Here is a 17,128-nt window from a genome sequence, read left to right on the forward strand (position 1 = left end):
AGCATGTGATTCAATGGATGGCGGACGAAGCCACTACCGACACCCGCCTTCTACAACCTGCCATTCCCCACATGCTACTCAGGGACCTATTCTGGACCCCAGACGGAGTGAACCAGCACGTACCTCACCTAATGAAGCTGGGAATCCAGATCTGGAAAAGGGCTTGCAAGGTCATGAGGGTAACTGACCCATACTCACCTCAAATACTGATCGCTGCAATCATGGCAAGTAGACCAGGGGGCCTGAAGGAGATAAGAAGCACTTGGGAACCAGCGGAGACCTCGTGAACGACCAGATCATTCTGACATTCTCAGAGCTACACGAAACCTCCAGATTGCCGGTAGGGCAGTTCCTACTCCATGGAGCAGTGACAAAGAAGCTAGCAAACAGATGGCCTGACGTTGAGGACCCCGAAACCGGACTCGATACCATCGAAAACATGTTAAACACTGCCGAAGGCAGACACGAAATCTCGAGACTCTACGAATTGCTGCTAGATAGCGTAACCAGGCATGATCTCAAGTGCAAGTCGAAATGGGAAAGGGAGCTTGGCCTGCAATTCGAGGACAAAGAATGGGAATCAATAGCTCGCTACCATAAGAAAGTGTCCAGAAATGCCCGACTGCAACTTATACAGTTCAATATCACCAACAGAGGGTACCTCACACCTGAAGTTATCGTCAAATTCAAAGGCGCAAGGCCTGCAGGGTACCCCAAATGCAATGAACCCCATGCGGGAATGACCCATATGTTCTGGGAGTGCCAAGTCATACGATCCTTTTGGACACAGATAGCAGCGAGGGTTGCTAGCTCTGATATTACTTTGGACGTACTGTCACCCGGATCGTGCATCCTAGGCAGATACAAAAAAAATAAGAAAAAAGAACAGGCCCCTGTGCAGGCTGAAAGACTTGATGTATATCTTAGCAAAAAGACGCATCGCTATGGGGTGGAAATCTCCCAAAATCCCCAGCGCAGCATTATGGTGGGATGACCTCCGCAAGTGCACAGCAGCAGAAATGGGAGCATGAGAAAATGTGCAGAGAGAACAGAGACTTGACATCAGCGAGGACCTACAACAACGGGTGGCGCTCACGGTGTCATTGTTTCATCCACCAGAATCAGCATCTGCCTCCGATGACAGCGGCAGCCCTTAGGGCAACCTGGAACATGAAGTATTGCTTAGGAAAAATTGTGGTCTTGGAAAGTTGGGAGGGGGGAAGTAGGGGTGGTTATACGAGATGTTTAACAGGTGCAACATGGATGCTGTCTGTTAACTTGTTATAAAACCAATAAAAACATGTTAAAAAAAATAAAAATAAAATGGAGGAATTATTCAATTGAACTGTATATGGTACTTATGTATGTAGTACAATTGAGGATAGTGCTCATAGAATATGTATTTGATTATACTTGCTATGGTTAATTAGTTTCATAGCATTATGAAGCTGGAATCTCTGGTTTATTTTCTGTGAAATAAAACAGTACAATTTGTTAAGCAGGATAGTTTAAATGTTTTAGTTGCATACAATTTTACATATACATTTTTTTTTTAGACCCTCAAACATTACATTTGAAGTACTATGTTTGGTACAACACTAGTGTATGACACTGAACTCGTTTGTCTAACACAAGCCCTTTAAGACGAGGTAACAATACTTAGAGATAGATGGGGATGCCGAATATACTCATACATCAATAATCAAACTGACTCAGGAAGTTGGCAAAATACATCTGTTTTAATATTAATTATCTAAAACAGGGGGTTACAACGAACATCAACAAACTCGCTCGATCTTCTCACTCAACGCATTTCATAAAAAATGTAGTTTATATACTAAAAACTCATCATCATTGATGTCAACCAACGTGGCAAACTACAAAAAACCTACTTGGAAAAGTGATTGGCTTACAGGGAACATCTAGGAATACGTTCCATACTTGTCAGGGAAGGTGATTGGGTCTCTACTGTCAGGTGGGGCCACTAAGCCCTCCTCTAGTGCAGGTTTCTATGAACGTCATCAAATACACTACGTCCCATTAATTATAGAAACTATAGGGCTCTCTATTACGTGGCCCTCTATAATTGGTTGGCACCCTCGTACCCCTCTCTAATATTCCCCACACGCAAGCAGCACGCAGGCTGGCATCCAGGTGCTGATGGGCTGGTCATAACCATAGCTTTCCACCAGTTACCCTGTCATCTACATCACTCTTGCCTTCTGCCAGTCAATTAGCCCTTTGAACAGTGGCCTTGGAAATGTTCTCTGTTCTTGAGTATAGGAGGGAGTATAGGCATACTCTGTCTCTTGGTTTCGATACAGCTCATCCCAGTATCTATTTCCATCCATCCACATGACTGTAGACCATGTTTTAGAGTCTTTCTGCATTTATAATAATATGAAATGATGAACCTCTGTAATTTTCAATGTTCTCGCTCCTCACCTAAGACAGGAGTTTTGTCCTTTTCACATGTTCTGTAACTACTGCTCGAACATTCAGGCTCACAGTGGCCTTGACTTCTTGCCGCTGGGCCAGCACACGTTTATTCGATTACATTTTCAATTTCTAACTGCAACACACTGAAAAGTCTTTCTGCTCACGGGATCCACTCTGCTAAAGTACGATGTGGAATCATCCATAGTCCTTACATTCCTATGTATATACGTTGGTGCATCGCCGCAATCTATTCACTAAGTAGCCAGCCTTTAAGAATACTTTGTCTACTTGCATTACTGCATCTTTACAATTGTAAAATGACTTGACATCTTCTTCATTATTTCTGTAGCATGAGCATCTTCATCACGAGCCAGAGATGTTACTCATCTTTGACAGCTCCTGTTTAGAGCCTATAGAATGTATATGGTCTTCAGCTTCTTATCTCTTTTCTAGGTGTGTTGGCTCTGCTTTTCATGACGTCACCAATCTTCTCTTTTGCTCAGTTTTCACACTTCCTCCGGGATTTCATTCAAATGGCCATCATATTTTCGTGAATGCATGTATGGTTTCCTCAATGGGTACCTTACTTCCAAGATTCTTTTCGGTATATGTATTTTCACTGGTACAGCACGTGTCTCATACTCTGGCTCTCAACATATAGGCAGCATGGGGGAGAAGCTTTGGGCATGGGTACTTGGCTCCACCTCTACACTCCCCCCTCTGGGCGATTAATTGACCACTCTCTCATCAACCTTCACATCTAGACATCCTCGTCTGAAGAAATGCTTCTTTGGGACCCATATCTTTATGACTCCTTTCAGGCATCCTGCTGACTTCACATGCTCATCAGCACTCCAGGACATAAGTATGCATTGTCCACTTGGACTGCAGTAGATCCATTTCCCCACATACTTCTTGTGGTTCTTTTGGTACAGGAACTTTGTTTCCTCAGTTGCATGAATGCTGGCCTTCACGTAGTCTCTGATTTCTTCATCTATCAGCTCTTTAGTTTTCCAGCCTGATTCAACATCAATAATGATCTTCATTCCTACAGCTTTCTTTGCAGTCTTCCTGCATTATGTGATTATTATCCTGATCACACAAAATCCAAGCAATAGCATCACTATCAGGGCTCCAAGGAACTTGAACATATGTGCCATGCATTGTGGATCCCATGAGAATATTGATCCAAACCAACTGTCATCAGCAATGTCTTCCACTTCATCTATCTGTCATGATCTCTGCTTCCAAAAGGTCAGGGTTTTCCCAACTCCCTTGGAAGCAGATCCATAACCCAGGTTCCGAGGGCCAACCAGTCCCAATTGGGACCTTTTGGACCCAGTCCTGGCGCCAGTGGCACCAGGCTCATAAATATGCCCAGTCCCAGCGCTGGAAGCGCCGGGCTCATAATGCTTGGGTGGATTTACCTGCAGCAGACCATGCTGCTTACTTGCCTGCCAGCTGAGCCTCTGATCCTCTTAAGTTTGGAACTACTTTTCCTGTTGGGTGGGGCAGGAGCCACTCCCTAGATTCAGAACACTGGAACTCTTCTGGAAAGCAGGAACTCTTTTCTTACCAAGGCGTGGCTGTGGAAGGAGACACCTAAGCACTACAGAAGGCTATTTAAACCACACCCGGTGGATGAATCTTGCTTTGCGTTATTCTGCATCCTCTGCAGCAGAACGCTCATCGTGTCTTCTGCATCGGATCCTGGGCCTAAGGAAAAAGGCTTACCATCCTGAATCCAGTCTTCAGCAACACCTATAAAGACAAGAAAGAACAGGTTAGCATTCCGGCATCTGAAAGACAAAGGCTTACCTACTCTTCGTGCGCTCCGGAGGTCTTCACACTGCATTCCGGCAACTGAAAGACAAAAGCTTACCAACTCTTCGCACGCTCCGGAGGCCTTCGGCGCTGCATCCTGCATCTGAAAGACAAAACAAGGTGCGTTTAAAGGCATTGGGGAACTTTAATACTCACGTGCCATTACTCTAACCCAGTGGGTATTCCGGCACCCTGCAGCCGCTCCGAACTCGTACTTGCAAAATAAAAGACAGTTAGAGCGCATCGTGAAGCAGGCAACAAGCGCTTACTTACGTGCTTCCAGGCGCTTCTATTCATCACACGGACTCCATCTTCAACTCACTTCAGCCCGTCATCCGCCATCGCCGGCACCTGCAAAACAAGAGACATCATTACTAAAGACTTTAAAGACAATAGAACTACTCGAAACTTACCGTTCGTGCAGTAAACGACGGACAGCAGTCCTCTGAAGTCAAGAGGCCTGCGCTACCGATCCAGTGAAGAAACTGGTTACAGCACCCTGCCCCGAGGCAGATGGAGAGCTCGGCATTCACTTACCTAAGACATCTTACTCTTGAAGTCAGGCATACAGTGCACAGAGGTCCAGCCCAAAGAGCCAACCGGGTGCTACACATCACCTTGGAAGATACGGTAGTCGCCCAGTCAAGACCGGCGCCTCTGCGAGAATCAGGTGAGCGTTACAGAACGCAAAGCCCACCGCAAAACTCTCGCCCAGGCGCTATGGAAACCTTGGATACTGACCACCTAGCCCAGTTACTTGGGGAACTAAGGGCGGAAGTGCATGCAGCTCGTCAGGAAACGAATGCTCTAAGAAGGGAACTAATTATTTCCAAGGAGAGAACAGACGGTCTTGCTAGACAATTGCTACAGTCACAAGCCGGACAAACCCCGTTACCCGCATCAGGGGCAAATCTTCCTTCAACATCCTCTATGAATCCAGTGCAGATCAACCTACCTGGGAATGTACCTCTGGCTCCGCCCGAACGATTTTCTGGTGACCCAAAGAGGTTTGCAGTATTTATCAATCAGTGCCGGTTGCACTTCTTATGCCGGCCAGCAGCCTTTCCAACTGATCAAGCTAAAGTAGCTTTTGTACTTTCGTACCTTAGTGGCAATGCGGCAGACTGGTCGATCCCTCTAGTTAATCAAGATGATCCGGTTCTCCATGATTTTCAAGCCTTTCAGCTTAGTATGGAAAAACTGTTCGCAAGACATTCACAGGGGCAGGCCTTGGACAATGAGCTTCTTTCGTTGCGAGAGGGTAATCAAGACCTTTTGGCTTATATTGCATCTTTCAATAGACTAATAGTGGAAACTCAATGGCCTGAGGACAAAAGGATTACGCTGTTTTATAGAGGTCTACGTGGAGAGCTCAAAGACGTTTTAGCCCAAGTAGTGAATCCCCCACAAGACTGTTCGGATTATATAGACTTGGTCGTTCAAATAGACCATAGACTGCAGAACAGGAAGGCCGACCGTTCCAAGTTTGATGCTCGAGTATTTTCCAAACCGCCAACTCCTTCCAAAGGAGTAGACTCCGGGGAACCCATGCAAATAGGGGGTCTGAAAGGTCCTCTAACACAAAAGGAGCGGGAAAGGAGAAAACAGTTGCAATTATGCCTATATTGCGGAAACTCAGGGCACTTTCTTCGAGACTGTCCGGTGAAACCTGCCAAGAAGGCAGTGGGAGCTGGAGTTACCAAAGTTACAAACTCTGAGCAGGGAAACGACCTCGCCCGACAAGAATAGAGGTCCTCTTGCCGAGCGTGAAAACCAGTTCCGTGACCTCGCATTTCGTGATACCTATGGTCCTCATTAGCCCTGATAATCCGGATCGATTACATGCAATTGAAGCTTACCTCGACAGCGGTGCCATCGGCAATTATGTGGATCATGAAATGGTTTTGAGGATGAATCTAACTCTTTGTCCCAAGGCTGTAAAGGACGTCATTACTACAGTGGATGGTACGGAGATAGCCTCCGGGCCTTTAACGCATGCCACTCAAGAGGTGACGCTAGTAAGTCAAGATGGACACCATGAGAAGATCGTGTTCGATGTGATCAAGGCCGCTCAGTTTCAGATTATTCTAGGAATACCTTGGTTAGAGAAACACAATCCTCTGATCGATTGGCGAGCAAGAACGGTCCAGTTTCCAGAATGTGTCTCTACTTGTCACCCTCCACCTGGTGTTGCACTGGCAGCAATTTCTTCAGAGACTCCCCAGTTACCTCCCGAATACCTTGAATACCAAGATGTTTTCCGGAAGGATCAGGCTAACACTCTACCTCCTCATAGGTCTTATGACTGCCAGATAGACCTGATACCTGGATCTACTCCTCCTTGTAGTAGAATTTATGCCCTCACCGAGCCTGAGAACCTTCACCTTCGACAATACCTGGATCAATACCTGGCGAATGGGTTTATTCGTCCTTCCAAGTCCCCTGCTTCTTCAGCTTTGTTCTTCGTTCCAAAAAAGGAAGGAGACCTTAGAACTTGTATCGATTATCACTCCCTGAACCAGATCACCGTTAAGAATAGATATCCGTTACCTTTGATCCCTGAACTCCTGGACCAAGTCAGAAAAGCATGCATATATACAAAGCTGGATCTTAGAGGAGCTTACCACTTGGTACGAGTAAAAGAGGGCGATGAATGGAAGACTGCCTTCCGCACCAAGTATGGGCTATTTGAATATCAGGTCATGCCCTTCGGACTTTGCAATGCCCCGGCCGCCTTTCAATATTTTATGAACGATGTCCTCAGAGAGCTCATAGATGTGTGTGTTGTTGTTTACATTGACGACATCCTCGTTTATTCTTCATCGGAATCTGAACATCGAAAACACATGAAAATGGTCCTCGAAAGATTGCGTCAACACAAACTTTTCGCTAAGTTGGAAAAATGTGTTTTCAACGTGACTGAAGTTGAATTCTTGGGATTCATATTATCACCTGGCGGAGTACGTATGGATTCAAAGAAGGTCGATGCAGTTCTCAAATGGCCATCACCATCCTCCGTAAAAGGTGTGCAAAGCATGTTAGGCTTCGCTAACTTTTACCGCAGGTTTATCCCCGAATTCTCTCGAATAGTCCAGCCCATCACTGCCTTGTTAAAGAAAAACAAACGTTTTGAATGGTCTACCGAGGCGGAACAAGCTTTCCAGGATTTGAAGACTAAATTTATCTCCGCACCAATCTTAAAACACCCTCGCCCCGAACTCCCCTACATCGTGGAAACTGATGCTTCAAGCCTTGCCATGGGGGCAGTTCTATCACAAAAGGCCCCGGTAACCAATCAGTTGCATCCCGTGGCATTTTGGTCCCGCAAATTCTCGCCTCCTGAAATCAATTACACGATTACTGACAAGGAACTTCTGGCTATCAAGTCTGCCTTTAAGGCTTGGCGGCATTATCTGCTGGGGGCCCGACACACCGTTACTGTGATTACGGATCACCGAAACCTGCAATATTTGAAAACCGCAAAAGCCCAATCCTCTAGACAACTCCGTTGGGCATTATTCTTTGCCGAGTTTGACTTCATAATTACCTATCGACCTGGTACAAAGAACGGTAAAGCTGATGCCCTTTCTCGGATGGGAGTGGAAGAACACTTGATCAACCCTAAACCTGTACCAATCATTCCCGAACAAAGAATTCTGGGTGTAATCGCCACAGAATCCATAGAGGAAGTTAAGGATAAAGCCAGGCAACTTGTAACTCCAGCAGACATACAGAATTGGCATCTGCAGGGAAAGGACTTTGCAGTAAAGGACAACTTATTGTATTTCCAAGAACGATTATACCTACCCAGCACAGATTTACAGAAAAAAGTAATCTCCTGTTATCACGATTCTTTAATGGAAGGTCATCCCGGGATGGCCAAGACCTCAGAAAAGATCAAGCGCTACTTCTGGTGGCCGTCTTGGAAAAAAGATATCAGAGACTTTATAATGTCCTGTGGAGTATGCGCCCAAAACAAGAGTCAAAAGGAAAGACCAGCAGGCCTCTTACGCCCTATTGACATCCCACCTCGCCCTTGGCATACGCTTTCTATGGACTTCATCACCGATCTACCTCCATGCTCCGGATACAATACGATTCTAGTAATCATGGACTTATTCTCCAAGATGGCGCATTTCATTCCGCTGAAAGGCTTGCCAACAGCAGCAACTCTGGCCCGAGAATTTCTCGAAAACATCGTCCGACTACACGGTTTTCCTTCGGTTCTAATTTCGGATCGAGGTAGTCAATTTATTTCTCATTTTTGGCGAAGTTGCTGTCGGTCGGCTCAAATTGATGTGAGACTATCGACCAGTCACCACCCTCAGACCGACGGACAAACCGAGAGGACCAATCAAACTCTGGAACAGTATTTACGCTGCATGCTGCAACAAACTGAAAAAACTTGGAAAGACATCCTTTGGATAGCCGAATATGCCTACAATAACTCTGTCCATTCGGGAACAGGGAAAACACCGTTTTTTCTTTTGTACGGCAGTCACCCTCGAACCTCGGAGTTGGATCCCCTCCAAGATCTTGAAACACCAGCAGTAGACTACCTGCATTCTACAATCACCCAAGCCTTTAAGGAAGCTGTTTCTCACCTTCAAAGGGCTAAAGAACAATACAAGAAAGGAGCAGATCAACATCGGAAGGAAGCCCCTCAATATCAAGTAGGGGACCAAGTCTGGTTATCCACCAAATATCTACCTCTAAAAGGGCCACGCACATTCAACCCAAGATACCTTGGTCCCTATTCCATCACTACCATAGTAAACCCAGTAGCGGTCAAGTTGGACTTGCCCCCGCACATGAAGATACATCCGGTCTTCCACGTCTCTCTATTAAAACCCGTGCAACCTCAAACCCGACTAACTAAATCTCCAAAACCCATCCTAGTTGATGGAGAACTCGAGTTTGAAGTCAAAAGCATTCTGGACTCCAAGATCTCCAAATCTAAACTATTTTACCTAATTGACTGGAAAGGCTACGGCCCCCAAGAGAGATCCTGGGAACCTGCTGAATATGTCCACGCTCCTCGCCTAATCAAAAGATTTCACCGAACATTTCCTGACAAGCCCAAACCCCCGGAGAAGCCCGGTTTGGGAGGGGCCTTGAGGGGGGGTACTGTCATGATCTCTGCTTCCAAAAGGTCAGGGTTTTCCCAACTCCCTTGGAAGCAGATCCATAACCCAGGTTCCGAGGGCCAACCAGTCCCAATTGGGACCTTTTGGACCCAGTCCTGGCGCCAGTGGCACCAGGCTCATAAATATGCCCAGTCCCAGCGCTGGAAGCGCCGGGCTCATAATGCTTGGGTGGACTTACCTGCAGCAGACCATGCTGCTTACTTGCCTGCCAGCTGAGCCTCTGATCCTCTTCTGTTTGGAACTACTTTTCCTGTTGGGTGGGGCAGGAGCCACTCCCTAGATTCAGAACACTGGAACTCTTCTGGAAAGCAGGAACTCTTTTCTTACCAAGGCGTGGCTGTGGAAGGAGACACCTAAGCACTACAGGAGGCTATTTAAACCACACCCGGTGGATGAATCTTGCTTTGCGTTATTATGCATCCTCTGCAGCAGAACGCTCATCGTGTCTTCTGCATCGGATCCTGGGCCTAAGGAAAAAGGCTTACCATCCTGAATCCAGTCTTCAGCAACACCTATAAAGACAAGAAAGAACAGGTTAGCATTACGGCATCTGAAAGACAAAGGCTTACCTACTCTTCGTGCGCTCCGGAGGTCTTCACACTGCATTCCGGCATCTGAAAGACAAAAGCTTACCAACTCTTTGCACGCTCCGGAGGCCTTCGGCGCTGCATCCTGCATCTGAAAGACAAAACAAGGTGCGTTTAAAGACATTGGGGAACTTTAATACTCACGTGCCATTACTCTAACCCAGTGGGTATTCCGGCACCCTGCAGCCGCTCCGAACTCGTACCTGCAAAATAAAAGACAGTTAGAGCGCATCGTGAAGCAGGCAACAAGCGCTTACTTACGTGCTTCCAGGCGCTTCTATTCATCACATGGACTCCATCTTCAACTCACTTCAGCCCGTCATCCGCCATCGCCGGCACCTGCAAAACAAGAGACATCATTACTAAAGACTTTAAAGACAATAGAACTACTCGAAACTTACCGTTCGTGCAGTAAACGACGGACAGCAGTCCTCTGAAGTCAAGAGGCCTGCGCTACCGATCCAGTGAAGAAACTGGTTACAGCACCCTGCCCCGAGGCAGATGGAGAGCTCGGCATTCACTTACCTAAGACATCTTACTCTTGAGGTCAGGCATACAGTGCACAGAGGTCCAGCCCAAAGAGCCAACCGGGTGCTACACATCACCTTGGAAGATACGGTAGTCGCCCAGTCAAGACCGGCGCCTCTGCGAGAATCAGGTGAGCGTTACAGTATCATCTGGACGTGTAGCTTCGTCAGCATCGTTATGACCTCTGTGAAGGTGCCATTCTCGTCATCATGAGAAGGTATGAATGTGCAACATGATTCTCCAATTTTGGCACGAACACCTCCATCCATAGCTGTAATGATGTCCATGACTTATCTGTTCTCAAGAGCCATCAGTCGTATGGCTCTCAGCTCCTCCTTGATAGCATTGAATCCCTTTATAGTAGTGTTGATTATCTGCAACAATTCCCATCTGGTTATTTGTAACCATTTGGTGTTTGCATCCATCTGGATCCTGAGCATGAATATTATTGTGAATATTGATGAAGTGTTACTAAACAATCTGTGTTGATATGGGATGGAATCAAACTTTCTATTGACTTGGCTGAGAAATAGTTCTCTCTCTTCATTCGATTCATTAACTCAACAGATCTCTTCTTCCTCAGGTCAGCATCTGCTTTTGGGAAGTCACCAATGTTCAAGTCGTTTTTAGGAATCACCAATACTGGAACATGTACATTCACTATAGACATAGTCCTCCCCAATCTCTGGGCAGCTTCATATAAGCTATGGATCCACAAGCCCAGTAGTGATCCATTATCACTGCTGTTCCAATGCTCATTCCTGGTACATCAACGATACGACCACAATTATGATTCTCTCCAACTTTTCTTGTGCCATTATTTCTGAAGTATAGCTTTGCACTATCCAGAGGCACTATCTGTAAGGGCCCTCCTTTATCTTCGACCCATTTCAGTAGTTCGACAAGTCTCATCCATAAAGGTTTGCATCTATTCTCCACAATGTCAATTGTCGGTTTGTAGCATCCAATAACTACTGACGCTCTGCAGATGACAACTCCTTCTTCCCATCCACCTGGAGAAAGTACTGATCCATCTTTGGATTTCTTCTGAAGATTTTCCTGGACTTTCAAGCCTTCTGTTCATTTCCCATCTGATTTCAGCCCCTTTCACTCCAGGCTGTTTGTATCTTATCACATGATTTCTGGTGTATGCTCTTGATCTTGTCTTCGTATCTTCAACATAATCATCTTCGTCTGGAGCTGCCCATTCTGTTGCCCATAGTAAAGATGCTGTTTGGCCCATGAACTGACCTCTCACTCGGCAGAGTGTAATGTGAGATAGACAGTGTGCTGTCTGGACATCTATTTCAATGGCTATGAATTTCTTAGACTTACCATAGTGTAAGGCAGGAGTGCACATACATAGCATTCTCCTTTCTACCTCTTTCATGTGCTGATACCACATGTTGTTCCCCAAATGTGCTGTGCTGTCTAGATAATCATTCAAATTGTGGTCTTCCTCTCTTGTACTTCTCTTAGATCTCTTTCTTGCCTCATGAGCTTTTATTATCATCTCATGAAGTATAGCAGCATAATTCCTCCTCACTGGGGGAATCATAAGGACATTTATCAGTGAAATCCGTGTCTTTAAATGTGCTACTGTGTGGGAACAATACCATAAGGCCTTGGTTGCCTTATAATTGGCACATCTGTACCTCCCTGCTGCATAGGAAGATATACAGGAACTACTGCCCTCTTTGGATCTACATAATAGACAGTACATATTGTGAGAGAGAAGAATAAGAATAACAATGAACATGATCCATGTATATATTATATCACTAAAAATAACTCTGTTGAGGGAACGTTATGGCTAAGTTGCCCTAACAAAGACCTGTACACTTCACTACAAAAATACTTTCCACCTCCCCTTTATGCTTCAAATTAAAACCGAAAAACCCCTGAAATTCGACAGTTATGGTTAACTAAGCCCCCACCCCTGCCATCCGCCCCTGTGCACTGCTAACACTAACACCCACACCATGAAAGATGTCATCTGAAATGTCAATGCTGACATCAATGATGACATCACTTGTTTAGCCCCTTTCTTTTCCTTCCCTGCCATAAATATATATGTGCATTCAGTAAAAAAAAGTCACTAAAAGAATGTTATACTTCACAGTGCAACCAAAAACCACTGCACATTCCTCCATTATAATAAGCTAAGCAACCATAACTCGCACCATCTATGTTCATTGCGAAGACTAACACCCAGGACATCAAAGATGACATCACAAATATCATTGATGACATCACTGATGACATCACATGTGAAAATAATATCCCTAAAAAGTCCCTGCCTGCAAGGGGTTCTTTCTATTATGTTGGTAGCAAGATGTCAGGGGTGATTGTGTTATGTTACACATGTAATAACTACTGAATGCACATATATATTTATGGCAGGGAAGGAATGAAAGGGGCTAAACAAGTGATGTCATCATTGATGTCAGCATTGACATTTCAGATGACATCTTTCATGGTGTGGGTGTTAGTGTTAGCAGTGCACAGGGACGGATGGCAGGGGTGGGGGCTTAGTTTACCATAACTGTCGAATTTCAGGGGTTTTTCGGTTTTAATTTGAAGCATAAAGGGGAGGTGGAAAGTATTTTTGTAGTGAAATGTACAGGTCTTTGTTAGGGCAACTTAAGCATAACGTCCCCTCAACACATTTTTTTTTAGTGAATTGTACGCGTTTTTAGTAGTACAATTTACATATAAGGTGTATCTAAGAAAAAAATGTACTGCATGGCACAGATTTTCAATAGTGCAACATAACCAAAGGGTTTCTTTAGGAAGGGTTGGTTGGTTAACAATATATAGCTTCCGAAGAATGCCACATGAAAATATACTGTCGTACAGCACCGTGACATGTCCCAGAAGCAGTACACACTTACAAAGTATGCCTGTTGGGCAATGTGGAAATAGATTTTATATTCATGTAGGAACGTATACCTTCAACATTTGCCTTAAACAACGCCAACACGTACTGGTATGCAGCGACTGCGAATGCACTACACATTATATATTGGTAGGGAAAGTTGTACTTATCTGAAAAAGACATCAGCTAAATGCAGCCTTCCTCCCTAAGAAACAGCAGCAGTGGTGTAATGCAAAAGCATAAGAAATTGTGTTGCTATCTAGCACATAACAGACCGAAAAAAATTGTTGCCAGACATACAGTCACTCATATTACCGTCTGATGCCTTTTTGCTCAATGCCGGTCGCATATTACCTTATTGCCTGCCGTGGCAAAAAATAAAGATACCCGTAAACAAAGTTAATAATCGGTTAACAACGACCTTTCACAGTATAATTGAAAAAAAAAATAAAACTTGAATACACTTCGCGCACTCCTTATTTCTCTGTAAAGTACACAGGCGCAATAATCTTTGCCAGCAATAGTCTAAATTACGAATGCAGTAAAGTGTGCTACTAAAAAGGACGTGTACTTGTTGTAATCCCAGGCGATTTTGGCAGTAAGGATCACAAAACAAAATCCTATTTAAAGATGGCCGCCATAGAAAGGGAAGGCGGTTATTGCATACATAGGCCCTCTTCACTTTCCATTGTAGGTTGCAAAAAGCACAAGACCGGGGTGTGATGGAGAAACTGTAAATAAACATTCAGTGACGTAAAAGCTAGTAAATTACATTTGCAAATAAAACAGAGGAATGGTAAAGAACACGTGACCATGTTACAGGTTACAAACTAGATTTATTTAATAACAACCTTGCAGAGACCATCGGAATAATCGCATAAGCAATGCAATGATTACAATGCTGGTTAGGGAGGCATTGCAGACGAAGATAAGGAGGCTGTTTTTTTGGCGCAAACAAACATTTTGGGGTCTTCGTTGAAACAGTCGCTTTGTTTCCACAGTTATTTCCCAAAAGTCGTCATGATGTAGAGCCTACTGCACCATAAATGATGTCACGTTGCTCCGAATAACAAGTTCAGCGAATGGACAAAGCGGGCTTACAGTGTCATTCCACATTATTGTTATGGACAGGCAACCACTCACCAGCAGTTGTATTTGCCGTCCGAAGAAGCCCTCACTTGGGATTTGCAAACCATGGCACGCACAGTACGGCACAATATACCTAATCGAGAAAAGTTACAAAAAATAAGTGTCAGTAACCAACCTGTACCAACATTTTTTAAAAGATCAAATCGAAACTGTGCAAAGTGGTACACAAAAGTACGTGCTCAAATTTGACATTTTAGCAATATGTTATTAATGTCCAAATGTACCTATAGGTGGAAGTTAGAAACGTCGAGATTTTGCATGCACCGTAAGAGAAAATAAAATGCCAAGTACACAGAAAGACAATAATGTAGGTATGAAACAAAAAAGAGTGGACAAATCAACAAAAAAAATACCTCTCATCATTTCAAAGAAGACCAAAAAACGTGCAAAGTTATACACAAACCTATGTGGACAAACTAAGCGTTTCAAATTAGGAACATAAATAGTAAAAAAGGTTGAGTGCAGTCATACCCTGCAAATGAGCAACGTGTGCACTCTACAACATTACAGGAAAATTGTACAAGGGCAGAAAAATAATACGTTAAGTATATTAGCACAATTAGATGGGCAGTTATGTAAAAATAAAGCACGGATTGCTGTACAGTGGGCCAAATTACACTTGCAAAATATTTACAGCCTCCATTCTTTTTAGGCAAGTCAGTCACGAATGTGTTTGCACTGAAGAATCTTTCTTGACAGATATGCATATCACTTTCAAACTTTTTAATACATAACCTTATCAATTGCGTTTTTTTTTTACCCTTTCATTCCGTGAATAGCGCGCAAGTTTGTCTTGGGCTCAAGGTCAAAAAACAATTGCCCCTTTACTTTCACTCGGATGCGCGGGCGTACTGAGCGGTCAACCAAAAAAGCAACTCATGTGGCCTTCACTCCGAAGGCAAATACATTCTTGCTTTGCAGCAACATAATGAAATATAATTATAACAACCTGTACTCCCAAACAGCTTCTGAAGCGCTGTTTGAAGCAAACGGTGCAGATGGTAGCCTTAGTTCTCAAAACTGTAGAGGCCAATGTGACGGAAATAGTAGTGCAAAACACATTTTAATTTACACGCTATAATTGGTCGTGGTGCAGTGAGCATGAACTTCCATTTAAACATATCATTTTACAGAGAAGAAAACTGCACTTTTTCACTTTGTGCTGCCACAGCTCTTTGGGCCCCCTGAAATGTCAACTTGTGAAATACTATTACTTGAGTGTGAGAATTATAATGCTGTCTTGTTTTGGAACTTTTTCTGGCGGTATTCGTGCACACAAAAACATTAGTAGAAGAGAGGGGGCCACCGAACAAAGGTACCTTACTACACGCTATTTTGCAAACAATCTGGGAAAGATCCACATGGTCGTGAGCACGACCTTTTCCCCCCGTTCAGTGTAAGGGGAAAAAAGACATTTTGAGAACCCCTCCCCCTTACAACTTTCGCCCCCCTGCACCAAACATGACCAAACTTTCCAACCAAAGTCAGAGTAGGCTAGGCGATATATTTTTTTTCCACATTTTGGCGACGATGAGTCCAAGGGTACGATAGTTAAAAGGCAGCCAAAAACAGTTCTTTCTTTGGAAACAGCCACTCTACCAAAGCAACAGAGTCAGTAACGTCCCTCTCGAATGTGCTGCAGTGGGCGCCGCCAGGACCTAGAAGTTAAGATATATGTCCACGTACTTTTGAATGTATATGTGAACAATGGCTTATGCCTCCACCGCTACCAAGGTCGTTACTGGGTGCATGGGCTTCAGCCATGCAGCCAACACTGTACACCCTCCCCAGAACCATCTGACATGGTAACCTATCAGACGAGTGTATGCACTGCAGTAGTATGAAGTGGTGTTTCTGGGCAGGGCCTAAGGTTTTTACGACAATGATGTACGGGAGACGTGCTGCAGCCATGGAAGCAAAACTCTACATCTTGCCCACAATCACCTCAGTGATGTACAGTAGTACGGGTGTATTGATAGGTGTGCTATGCTTCACTTATTCTGGTCAGACACTGCACTCCTACCTGTTTGTACATAGATATTATTGCAATGTGTTGATGTGCACTGGCTTATAACTCCAGTGCTTTTAACTTTCTTGTAGGGTGCATGCCCTTTGGCCATGCACCCAACACTGTACACTCTCCCCTCAACCATTTAAAAGATAATGAATAGTACATGTGTATCCATGGTCGTGACATGCAGCAGTGGTTGTGGGCAGGCCCTACAGTCTTGGAAATATGGCCTTCGGCCTACGGCCTACGGCCATGCATCAAAGACTCTAGGCCCTGTCCACAACCACTGGAGAATGTCACGACCATGGTGGCGTACTAAGGAATAACACACCCATAGGAAAATGTAATGTAATTGGGACATACACTCAAAACTAATGTCTTGGAAATATGGCCTTCGGCCTACGGCCTACGGCCATGTATCCAAGACTCTAGGCCCTGTCCACAACCACTGCAGCATGTCACGACCATGGTGGTGTACTAAGGAATAACACACCCATAGGAAAATATAATGTAATTGGGAAATACACTCAAAATTAATGATCACTAACGCCACGCGTGTCCTGAA

The sequence above is a fragment of the Ambystoma mexicanum genome, chromosome 3q (assembly GCF_040938575.1).
Source record: "Ambystoma mexicanum isolate Mex_15411 chromosome 3q, UKY_AmexF1_1, whole genome shotgun sequence".
NCBI classification, from domain to species: Eukaryota; Metazoa; Chordata; class Amphibia; order Caudata; family Ambystomatidae; genus Ambystoma; species Ambystoma mexicanum.